Source organism: Cololabis saira, chromosome 22 (genome assembly GCF_033807715.1).
Source record: "Cololabis saira isolate AMF1-May2022 chromosome 22, fColSai1.1, whole genome shotgun sequence".
In the NCBI taxonomy this organism is placed as follows: Eukaryota; Metazoa; Chordata; class Actinopteri; order Beloniformes; family Belonidae; genus Cololabis; species Cololabis saira.
Genome location: NC_084608.1, coordinates 7,434,459 through 7,447,963, shown reverse-complemented (window position 1 = coordinate 7,447,963; position 13,505 = coordinate 7,434,459).

Below are 13,505 nucleotides of genomic sequence, written 5' to 3'. Positions count from 1 at the left end.
GTTTTAGAAACTTGACCCGTTCTGTCTCATACGGTTCCTAAACTGTAACAAATTGCATGTATTTTAGGTTGTTTTTTTTTTTACATCCTGGGATTTAACCGCGACGGATTCGCAGACAGGGACGCAGATGCACAGACATTTCCTGGCAGGATCAAACCTTCTGTAGCTGTTTAGGGAGCAGGCCCGGGAGCGAGCGCCGGCGCTATAGGGTATGTCGCTGTTTTCAAACGTGTCTCCTGACTGTAATGCAAATGACAACCTTGGCTTTATTCCAATGACATACTGGGTTTGTCAAAGAGAAGCTCAGCGAGGTGGAAGGAGATGGAGCCCCGGAGGCTTCACAGGAAACGTTCGCTGAATCGGAGCTGTAATCTCAATGTACTTTGTTTAATTCTCCACAAATGATGAGCAAACACCGTAAAGCACATTATTGATGCTTCTTACGAATAGAAGCATGTATGCCACTGTAACAAGCAGACAAACCTTTAGGGATACAGGGATACAGGGATACAGGGATACATACTCCATACTATAATAACATAATAATAACAACATCATCTCTGTTTCCCTTCTCCTGTTTCGTTACCCGAGGGATTACTTTGATGTAACACTGGTCGTAATGTCCCACATTAAGGGATTTTCAAACAGCAATTTAAAAAAAAAAAGAAGTCTTTTGCTTTCTAGGAAAACTTTTTAATGAATTGAAACAAAAGCATTCAGCGGATTTTTTAAGGGGAGTTTAAACCATAGAGACACTTAACCATATGAATAAAATTTACTTCTGATACAATGATGATGTCATAAAGCTCATTCTGGCTCTATGCACAATAAGTGAAGTACTATAAAACTAAATTTCATATGGAAAAAAAACAACAATATCAATATGAAGCTTTTAGAAACTTTTGCTACTGAAAAGTGTCTCGTCCAACTTTCCAGTGGGACCGTAAAGCAGATAAATCCATTAGGCCATTAGAAACTAAATAGAGCATTAAATGATAAAGTAAACGCCTGAAGGTTGACAACAGTTATCGGAGCAAGTTTAGTTTCCACTAAACTTTAATTATATTCAAGCAGGCACCCATCGAGAGAGATGTGTCACAGCACCTCGGGGGGGTGTTGAATCTTGCAGGTTAAACTTAGAACACGAAGCGTGGGCCACAAATCCACCTGCGATTCCCCATGACACTCGGCTTCAGAAGCTCAGCACACTCGGCATCAGAGAGGGAAGGAGAGACACCGAGCAGAAGGCAACTGTGTGCATAAACATTTAGAAAGGTGTATGAAAGCGAGGATTTGTCTGGAAACAGTTGGAGGGACGCGTCTGTTTCACCGCTGCTTTCTTTTAGGACTCTGAGTGATGAACGTGTTAAAAAAGATTAGAAGTAAATGTCGTCACTGCCCATAAGCTGCACCTCGAATTTTTCATCTTTGGTTTGCTATTAACAGCAAATTACGGAAAGGTATTAGGGCCAGGCAGGAGAAAAATAAGGAGGAGGAAGATTTTTTTTTCGTTATGCACTTTGAGAAAAAAGTCAAAATGTTGAGAAAAAAGTCGAATTGTTGAGAATAATGTTGAAGTACAATTTCGAGAAAAAAGTCGAAATGTCGAGAAAAAAGTTGAAATGCCGAGATTAATGTTGAAGTACAATTTCGAGAAATAAATTGAAATTTTGAGAAAAAAGTTGAAATTTCGACTTTATTCACAAAATTTCAAATTTTTTCTCGAAATTGTATTACAACATTAATCTCGGAATTTCGACTTTCTTCTCGACATTTCAACTTTTTTCTCGAAGTGCACAATAAAAAAAAAATCTTCCCCTCTCTAATATTTTTTCTCCTGCATGGCCCTAATACTCTTCCGTAGCAAATTCCCATTAAGAGTGATATAGGAAATATTAAAAAGGATAAAAAACTGAATAATGACCTATCTGTGCTTAGGGCTACTTGGAAATATCATTAATTGATCACATGTTCTTTGATTTGATGTATTAATTCATGTATTTTTTTCAGATAGAAGTTGAACAGATCTATTTTCTTCTTGCATGGCCCCACCATGACCGGGTTACTTGACCCAGCCTCTCTGACAGCTCCAGATCACTGTGACCCCTGAGATTTAAAAGATTTATAAATATCCTGATCTGACCTAAGAAGGGCCTGCCTCCCGTCCCCACCTCTGAAACTCAGGAAGCCATGAAGCTTTGAGGCACGTCGACATTTCATGAAGACCTCAAGCAATCTGCCAGACTTTGAAAAAGGAGAGCGGGAGAGAATAATATGTCTCCTTTAACAGCAGGGTGTAGCCTGGTGGAGTCAAAATTAGACAAGTGTGCTGGAAATGCCTCATCTCAGAATATTTAAATAAAAAACCCTGCCAACATTAATCTATTAAAACCTAAGCCTCAATATTCCTGACAGACCTTTTTTTTTTCTTTCATGTTAACCACATCGAGGGAAAAAAAGCTAATGAGAAGCTTTTACTTGATGTTGCTATGGTGATGTGCAAAACCAACAAAATAGTTCTGTAACAAAGGCCAAAATATCATTAGATGGCGACGTTATGGGTCACATTGGTGTCGGACCGAGTACGTCTGTAACCTCGACTCTTTTCAAATAAAATGTAAATGAAAATGAAAATAAGTAGGAAAAAAATTCCCAATGTATTCACAGAGATACAAAAAATATTAATTAGACAACTGTTAAAGGCAAAATTATCACATCAACAACATATAATTAAAACTTTAAACAGAAAACAAATGAGCACCATCAAACAGCAACATGCAGACAGAAGTGAAAAGTGGTTGAAAATTCAACAAAACAGAAGCAAACAAGACAAAAACTTGTTTTGTTTGTTAACGCTGTTTAATTAAAATGCTAATGCACCAGTTTACCGTGGTTGGCCTGCTATTTTAGTCTGCCAGCATGGGCTATTACTTATTACTTACCACTAGATGCAGTACTGAGACATTCTGGATTGATAAACATTCATAAATCAACTATTAAATTGCATAATAACGTATTTAGCAGTCTTGGTACCGAAGAAATTCTGTCGAGGACAAACCCCTGCAAAATGTATCATCAGGAATCATTAACAAAAAGAGAGTGAGGGAAAAAAACCCATCAGTGAGTAAAGCAGTGATGTCATGCTGCAATTATGGGAGACACCAGGAAGCAGCTGGCATAATTGGATCAGCTCCTACTTGGATGCAGCCTGGTTGACTGTGTCGACTTTATTACAGGTCAGTGATGGAATCCCAGCTGGAGGGACAGATAGACGGCAAACAGGGACTTTTCAGTAAATTCATCCCCACGTGTCCGGGCCAGTTTATTCAAACATGGAAGCATTTCCTCCCCCATTTCAGTTAAATTGTGCAGGTGACAGCACTCTGGTCACAACCAGTAGCTGCATCAAAATTCATGAACTACGCCGCGGCCTTTTGCCAAGAGGACGCGCAGTAAGACGACAGCTCATCTCACATCCATAAAGTCCAATAATGACAAACGTAGCTGAGGTGTCTCTATTGATTCTCAGTTTCAGATATTTCTGCAGAGAAATGAAATGACACCAAAACCTGAAAGTTAAGTCCGCTTCTAATCTTGTGAGACAGCGAGAGGGGGAGTGTGAAAGTAGGAGCATTAATGAAACTGTAGCGATGCAGAGTTGGTCCAAACTAAAAGTCGTGTGGAGGGCTTAGAGCTCCATGCCACTGCGAGGAGACAGCTGCACGGAAAGAGGAAGAGGGAAAGACGAGGGGGTGTTGGTCGGTGGAGAGCTGGGAGTGTGTGTGGCAGGATTAGGAAGATGGATTTGGATGCTGGTGAAGGGTGGCCAGACGGTGAGAATGAAGGGAGAACAGGGAGCGGTGGGGCTTACCGAGTCAAGTGAGAGTTAAGCAAGGTCTAAAAGAGTTTCTTCTGCTGGATGCTTCTCCAGATGAGGCTCAGTGTGGCTGAGTGGAAGAAAGACCAAGTACTGACCCCCCCATTTACAAACAAGCAAGTTTAGGTAAAGTAATGTGAAAATGGACTGATGTATGTGGACAGGAAGACAAGCATCTGGTCCTCAGATCTCAGAATGATGCATCTACCCCAGCTGAACAGCAGCACATGCCCTATTTAACTATAGTATTATTTATTTAACAGAAACTAAGCCAAAGAGTGAAATTAGAGTGCCTCCCCTGACTCAGCATCTTACAGAGCCACCTTTAGCAGAAAACTTGAAGTAATCATTTCTGTGAGATTCAGCTCACTGAGGTTTGCAGACATTTGCTTATGTAAAGGTCTCTTGAGGTCCCTTGTAAGAATTTCATTTTACTGAGCCCCTAAAACACCTCGACTTCTTTCTCTTACAGCCATTCTACCAAAGTTTGCTCACGTGTTGAGGATCGTTTCTTGTTGCATGAACCAGTGTGGGCCAAGTGTTGCCTTTGCGACTCAGCAGCGTCTACACTTCTTGAGAGTCCGCAGGAAAAACAACCTTAACAGGAAGCCGATGCTGGCCTTCCACTGCTCGTCCATCGTCCACCGGGTACGGAAGCTGGGCTGAGGAAGACGGAGCAAGCCTTCGGAGGACAGTCAAAGCAGCACAGAGGATCGTTGTCGGCCCTCTCCCCTCCCTGATGGACATCTAGACCACCTAGGTCAGGGGTGGCCAACCCTGTTCCTCGAGAGCCACACTCCTGCATGTTTTAGATGTTACCCTGCTTCAACACACCATGATACAAGTACCTGTGTCATCAACAGAATTGTTCAGACCTTGATGACAAGCTAATTAGGACCATTAATTAGAATCAGGTGTGTTGAAGCAGGGTAACATCTAAAACATGCAGGAGTGTGGCTCTCGAGGACCAGGGTTGGCCACCCCTGACCTAGGGCCTCAGCAGAGCTCAGAACATCACCAAGGACAGCTCACATCCCGGTTCCCAGCTGCTGGACCCCTCTGGCAGGCGTTACAGGTGCATCAAAGCCCGGCCAAACTGACTGAAAAACAGTTTCTTTCCAATAGCCATCACCACCCCGAACCCTTAGCATACGACACCAGCCGCCAACATAAGTTACAATGTGCAATATCTCACCCTGTGCAACATATGCACTATAATTATGCCACATGTTCCGATTTTTTTAAATATTTTCAATTTTTACCTTTTTGCATCTTCATTTGTGTATAGGGTCAGTTTGCTCTGTCTCGTAGGACTTTCATACTGTATATGTTTTGTTTCTTACACTTTATTAGTTAGAACTATTTGTTTGTGCTGGAAAAAGGAAAATCTCTCCCATCCGGTTGTACGTTCAGCATAATGACAATACATGGTATTCTACCTGTATGTATTTATCTCCAAATCACAACCCCCTCCACTACTGGGCTGGTCTTGTGGTTTGTACAACTGTGCAAATGTAAGCTGCACTAAGTGCTGACATTTGGAGCTTTATTAAGAAGCGCAAAACCTTACAATCATTGTGTCAGCCATGAACTCCTCTCTTTACCTCTGATATCATCCATCCATCCATCCATCCATCCATCCATCCATCCATCCATCCATCCATCCATCCATCCATCCATCCATCCATCCATCCATCCATCCATCCATCCATCAGTCCATCCATCCATCCACCCATCCAACCATCCATCCATCCATCCATCCATCCATCCATCCATCCATCCATCCATCCATCCATCCATCCATCCATCCATCCAACCATCCATCCATCCATCCATCCATCCATCCATCCATCCATCCATCCATCCATCCATCCATCCATCCATCCATCCATCCATCCATCTATCCATCCATCCATCTACAAATGTATGCATCAATGGAAAGTTTCAGATTGTTTATACAACATTGAAAAACACTATCATAAAAACAAGCAGATATGGTTCCCAGACTAAATTACCCCTAAGATATGTGTATTTGTATGTTTTTTTTTCTAAAAAATTCATTTTCTAACTAACACCACACTCAGACTTCACAAGATTTGCAACAATCCTAGACGGTGCTGTCGCGGCCGGGTATTAGTGTCAGGGCGGCACGATGCGGAACGGTGAGCCTCACTCTCTGCCGGCATAATAAAGAGACAAGTCAAACAGCGCTGGTCTTATTTGAATATATTTGTACTGGATTTGTTTCTTCGATGGCGTTTGTTTTTTTTTTGGGGGGGGGGGGGGTTTAAAATGAATTAAAATATTAAAATCTTCCTAATTTAACAAAGGGAAACTGATAAATGATTCATGACAGGGAACTTTAAAAGAAAAAAGAAAAAAGCCAGCACGTTGATTGATTTATGCAATCCATTGTTTGAAGTGAGTTCAAGTTTGATGCTTTTGTTGTGTGTTTTCTTTCATCACTGCAGCGGGTCAGTAAGTGGTCAACAACAACTATTATAAGGAGAACGTTAAGTCAATTAGGAGGCTTAAAAGACCATAAAAGATTAGCAGATAACTTCAGCTGGCAGACAAATCAGTCTCCTAATGCGAACTGGCTTGCCTTTCAAAAAGAGCTCCAATTTTCACCTGGCTTTTTCCATGAAATAAAGAGTGTTAGCTATACCTAGGGGCACACAGCAATTTACACTAGTGAGGTGAAAAGGGTGTCAGAGAATTAATTACAGCATTAAAAGTGTAGATAGCAACACCCCCAAATGCCTCTGAGAGAAGGAAACAGACAGAAAGAAGAAAGAGAAAAAAAATATTGGTGTGCTGAAAGTTATCTCTCCCCTGCAGCATAATGGGAGTGTTAAACACAGCTAAACACTTCAAAGTGCCACTGGGTACAGGGAGAGGTGCTCACTGAAACAACCTCTACTTTATGTCTGGAAGTGAGAGAGGTTACTGAGTCCTGCAGTCTCTGCTCCGCTTGACTTCTCAGGGCTGCAACTTCTGCAGATGCTCGGCAGAGTTTGAGCTGGTCCTCTCTTTCTCTGACTCTTTCTCTGTTAACAGGTAGCCAGCGGTTTCAGTCCTGACTGATTACCAGGACAATGGTAGTTTTGGCAGTTGCTGTCGTGGCCATCAAACTCGTGGGCCTGCAGGAAATCAAGCGCCAGGTTGCCGTGCGGCTGGTGACGTACTTCATCAGGCAAAAAAGAGGAACGACGTCCACGCCTGCTGACAATCGTTTGTTCAACCAGCTGCACTCGAGCTGATCACAAGAAAAGTTTGCTGTTCAAGATTAGATGAATACTGAATATGATTTCTGTTGTTGTCCTTGTTGAAATTAGAGTATTAGGGCCATGCAGGAGAAAAAATATTTGAGAGGGCAAGGTTTTTTTTTATTGTGCACTTCAAGAAAAAAGTTGAAATGTCGAAATTAATGTTGAAATTTCAACTTTATTCACGAAATCTTGACTTCTTTCTCAACACTTCGACTTTTTTTCTCGAAATTTACTTCAACATTAATCTCGACATTTCGACTTTTTTCTCGACATTTCGACTTTTTTCTCGAAATGTACTTCAACATTAATCTCAACATTTCAACTTTTTTCTCGACATTTTAACTTTTTTCTCGACATTTCGACTTTTTTTTCTCGAAGTGCATAATGAAAAATATTCTAAAATATTATTTTTATTTTTCTCCTGCCTGGCCCTAATACTCTTCCATAGAAATAGAGCCTGAAATGGTGGGATGTACATAAACAACAGCGTACAATTCAACAATCTTTTTAATTAATACATTTTAAATGTTTCTACAAACTTACAGTATCATTAACATTTCTTAAACAGCTGATACTAAGCCTTAAATAAAAGCTATCTGTCACGCCCTTTATTAGAGGCAGGCTTTGTTTTACTAATTTCTTGCCTGTTTCTTGTCCAGGAATCCATGTACGGTTTTAGTTTACTGCTTCAAAATGAAGCCTGGTACTTTGGTGTGCTGAGGAGTTGCCAGTCAACTTAATAACTGGGATGGCCAGGTCACGTCGCTTCAGATCAATCCCAAATCTGCGCAGCGACTACTTTCTCCTGCCAGACTTCAAAGCTACAAAAGGACTAAATCTTAACGTTGAATAAGATGGACAAAGACATCTTTAGTCTTTGACATATTATTGTGATTGCTGCTACCGCTGTGAGGAAAAGTCAGATGATGAAAGCAGCAGACGATCGTTCAGATGATTATTCAGAGGCAAAGCCCTCATGCATAATGATTAAGTATTGTTATACCACAACTACGTCGTATTAATGAGGCCAAAAACAGCTGGAGACTGGATTTTGATGACTTTAGATTGACCGTCACATCCAGCGCTGCCAAAGACCTGGAAATGCACAAAAAAACGTTTCCATGACACTTTTGCAATAAACTACATTATTGAATCATCTGAAAAACCATCTCATCAAAGTGTAAAAAGGTTTTAGCGATATTTGGGAGGTTTTTAAAAAGAATTAGAACCTTTTTTTATTGCAGTATAGAGCGACAGGCCAGGACTGGCCCACACGAGGGCTATAGCCTCTACAAATGGTTCCTGTTCAACCCACCCAGCTTTCCAGGCCCCAATCAGAGCACTTTTCATTACAGGTTTTTCATTACTTGCTGTGTTTCCTGGATCTCTGGTTTTAATCGTTTTGGATTTTCCTTGTCTTTTGTTCGAGGCATTTTGGTTTTAATTTTTTTTAAATTAAAACTGCTGCTAAGCAGTGCTTTTTATTAAATAAGGAATGTCTGTTTTAAAACTCCTGCCCCTCCATGCCCTGCATTTGGGTTTTCTGAACTCACCTTATAACACACTTATAACACACAATATTTAGTTTCTATGGTGATGAGAACTCGACGGGTGTTCACACAGTCTAAGACAGGGATATTCAATTGGCGGCCCGCGGGCCACATGCGGCCCGCCAGGAGCTTTTATGTGGCCCCTGGTCATATTTCAAAAAAGGGGGTGTTTGTTGAAAAAAAAAAAAAAAAAAAAAAAGAATTCTTTTTCTTTTTATAATATTTTTATAACTGGCTACTATGGACTAAAATGGTTGTGCTCAATGCTTAATATAATATTCAAATAAGGAAATCTTGGTGGAAAGTGGTGCTTTGTCATTATGGCGTGTTTTATTAAAAGTAGGTCAATATCAATTTCATTAAGTTTGCACAATGCATGGTTTCAAAATGAACTTACTCAAACTCAACTCAAAATAATATTTCTTTATCTGGATTTTATATTTAACATTCACAATTACTAAATCTGGAGACAATTAATACATAATTCATATGTAAACTAGATATATTCAAATGTATAATACAAATGTATTATATTTACATAAGTCTTCGTCTTTGAGTGCATAATATATTTTGAAAACCCCCACACTTTCAAATTGTGTGGCCCTCTCCATACAGTCCTTTTGCAGATGTGGCCCCCGGCCGAATCTAGTTGAATACCCATGGTCTAAGATGACATTTGCACCTTGGACAAATGCAAATATTGTATATAACATGGTTAGGTGAGTATTTCAGGAGGAATATGTACTTCCCATTATTACATTTAAGCGATTAAATCACAAGTTATCGTTCATTGCTTGTCATACTGTGAATAAAGTGTCCTGTTTTGAATTTTCCTCTCTGAATCTTGAACATTCTTGGGTTCAGGAAGAAGACAAAAAGCATTTTTTTTCTAAACCACTCCATAAAAGTTTTAACATGGGGAGGAGAAAAGTTCAGACGTAAACTGGAACCAGAGCGCGCACGGACTGATGTAAGAGAGTGAAACGGCCCTGAGAGGAATACCTCCAAATGCCAGCAGATTGAGTCCAGCACTGCCCTCAGTAAAACATTACAGTTATGCTGTAACGGCTCACACATGCGGGCCGTAAAACATCACCTGGAGCTCCTCCAATCACATGTGACCTACCGAAGGGTCGCCTATAAAACGCTGGAGACGAGTCTCTGTGCGTGTAGCTTTGGTGTCTTTCGGTTTATGCGATCCATCGTGAAAACTTCAAGTTTTGGGGGTGAAAAACACGGAACGTGCCACATCCTGACGTCGCTGCATTATTCAGTGTTATACAAATACAAAAAAAAAGGGTGTTTTCAAGCGGGAGTTGAACTTAGAGGGTAAGGAAGAAATAAAAGCTTATTCCAAGGATGCCAGCTCATGAAGAGGAAGGCTGAGGTGAGGATGAGGATGAGGTGCAGCAGGAACAGAGGGGGGAAAGTAACTAACCCTTAATCCCCTAAACTTTCTCCTGAAGAAAGCACTTTTTTTTCTTTTTAATTCCAGTCTCATCTGTCCCTCAGGAAGGATTGCTATCAGCTGATTCTTTCCTCTGCCCCCCTCCCTGTGTTTTCCTCCCCTCCCTCCCCTCCCTCCAATGCATCTGCCAGGTGTGATAAGGCAGACAAACGCCACCTTTACAGGGCTATTAAAGCCATTCTCCCCGTAGTTTTGAAATGATTATCGCTTTAGGCCCACAGTTACAGGTTAGCTGATAGCTCACCCCCATCTGCCTGTATCTGGCTGACTCTTTGAGGCTTAGGGCTGGCTGGGTGGTTGAAGATTATATGCCTTGCTTAAAAAATGCTTGAATACCAGCGGAAAGCGGGGAAAGGTGGGAGGGAGGAGGAGGGAGGGAAAGGGGGGTGAAAGAAATGAAAAGAGCAGGAGTCCTGACATCCACAATGCTGCGGCGGGTGATAAGGGACACGGTGACAGCTCTTCCTCCCCGTGTCTGGGGCCGGGTCTCACTTTATGTGGGACACACTGTCAGGGAAAGGACAGCCTCCGTCAGGCTGCAGCCCAGACAGGTGATATTTCTTTTTTTTTTTTGCTTTGAATTTTCAGCATTTCTCAGTGATGCACAATTTCTAAGAAGTCAAAATACAGGTAATGGTTTAAAGCGCTTTGCGCAACAGTCAAGAAGGAGGAAGAAATAAGCAGAACTGTATCATTTACAAAGCTTGAGAGCTGTTTACGGAAGATATTTGCGTACCACTATAGGACACCTACAGTACAGCATCCACCCTGGAGTGTGGATGCTTTCCCGCCAGCCAGCACCGTCTCCAAATCCCCTCACACATCACGCCTGCTCTGCAGAGATACCACCAGCAACAGTAGCGCTGCCGCTGACTTCCTGCCATAAACCTGCTCCGCACTTATCTGCAGGCGCTGGACTGATGATCTTCTCTATTTTCTTCCCGTTTCCTGTCCCACATCAGGACATGTCACCTCTTGACACTCAATTTGGGTCACGTTTGATCTTCTTTTCTATCACCGCGGAACACAGGGCACAAAAAAACAAGGCGGACACATTTAGAAAGCAACGGAGAGGGGATGCTAGGGGACCGATGTAGAGCTGAAGTGTTCATTAACTCTGACAAAAGGTGGTGGCACTTAAGCCACTCAGGGACATTCCTGACCAAGTAATCTGACAATTGAGCCACTTAATTGAGGTATATATATACTGTATATATATATATAAACACTAATTTAATTGCACTGTGAATATGTCCTCTCTAACTGACCTCGTCCCCTTTACAGCATAATTACTAACAGCGTTTCTCTAGTTCGCTGGAGCCAGACACATCCTGTGAGGTCACCGACCCTGCAATCTACATAAAAAATTAAGCAGGTGATAAAGCAGGCCTTACGACTGCCCGACGACAAATTATCAGCCAACGCAACCTGCAAATTCATTTTTAATGTAAAGCCTGATAACAAGTCAAGTGGGAGCCCGTAAGCATGTGGTTAATAAGACCAACGGGGAGGCATAAAGGTTACTGAAATAAAAACCAGCTGGTTTTTTTTCCCCCCTCTTTTTTGTCTCGGAGCATTTGCACACTCATTTTTTTGTCAAAAAGAAAACAAGCGAGAGCTAAAGCAGCCGTTTTTTTTATAGCTGATCCTAAATGCCCAAATCACTTGTTATTTTAAAACTTCAGACAAAAACCATCACCCCTTCGGGGGCAGTAGACTAAATTTATGTCGTAATTTAACCCATTTAAATATGGACAGGGTATATGATCGGGGCTTAAACTAGAAAAAAAGACCGATCTAAACGTGATCTGCTGTGTGTAACGGGGTGGGAAGAGACAGGACTCCCATTCTTAGCTCTGCAAGGAGAATAATTTGTCACCGGAGATGTCAGATGCTGTTGCCTCTGACCTTGAGGGGCGCACTAACTTGTTATTCTATACAATAACAGAACAAAGCACCTTTGACTTGCAAAGCTCTTTTAACCGCGGCCTCTGGCCAACAGTTCACCGGAGGTGATGGGAGCTGTTCAGCCATGCGGTGGAGAGCCTGCCGAGAGCTTTTCACACTGATGTTTAATGAGCTATGTTCAGGTCCACTCCACATTCATCCCAGTCCATTACTGGCTCCAGAAAGCTTTCAAAATGTCGTTTGAGCACTCAGTCTACTTAACCAATAGCCTATTCATGAGGGTGCCAACGTTTCCTCTCAAAAGGGGGCTATTTGAATTGCGATGTCAGACTAAACCCTGCAAGATTAAAACAATAGCTTTGCCTATGTTCAGTGTTGCGCAATTTGGTTGACTTAATCTTGAATATTGGCATCAATGTTCAATCAAACTCCAGAATGAGTATGTTGTTGTGCCCAGTCTGCTTTGTAAACAAGGGAAATGCGACGCAGCTGTAAATTCAGCCTCCGTTATACTTTTGTTGTGCCTTGCGTCAAGGGTGAACACACGGGCTCTTCCGTGTCGGCCTCTGGTCTCGCGGGTGGCGGGGTTGCTCCCCCCCCTCCCCCACTATAGATACACTTCAGGTGGAGCTTTTTTTGGTTTATTACACACACACACACACACACACACACACACACACACACACACACACACACACACACACACACACACACACACACACACACACACACATACACACACACACACACATATATAGTCACTTAGTCACATGCATTTACACACACACACACACACACACACACACACACACACACACACACACACGCATGATCATATACATACACACACACACACACATAGACATACACACCGGCTTGTTCACCTGCATGCTTGCTCTGTAGTTTTTGGTGTTAGGTAGCGGTAGCGGTAGCTTAGCCCAGACTGCGATCAGATCTCAAGATTTAGGTCGATTGCTGTTATTGTTTTGGTTGGCTCCGTGCCGGTTTCGTGCTTTGTTTGTGGTTTTTTGTTGCAGATTTCCAGTGCTTGACGTGTGTCTCCGTGTGTTCCTGCTTCCTGGATTGGCAGTGGAGGTCGTCACCCCCCCCCCCCCCCAAAAAAAACAAAACAAAAAAACACTGGGTTTGTATGTGTATATTTATGTATGTGTACGCATATGTGTGCGTATATATATGTATGTATATTAAGTATAGTAATAATGCACACATATACACTTTTGGTTTCTACCGTCATGGTATCAATCAATGATATGTGTGCAGACAAGGTAAAAAAAAAAAAAAAAAAAAAAAAAAAAAAAAGGGGTGAACACATTTTTATTGAGAGACCAAAACTAAGACGGGCTCTTATGATTAACCGAAGGCCCCGTAGGTGTTTTAAACCCAAACTCCCGAGTGGGTTGTTTTCCTTG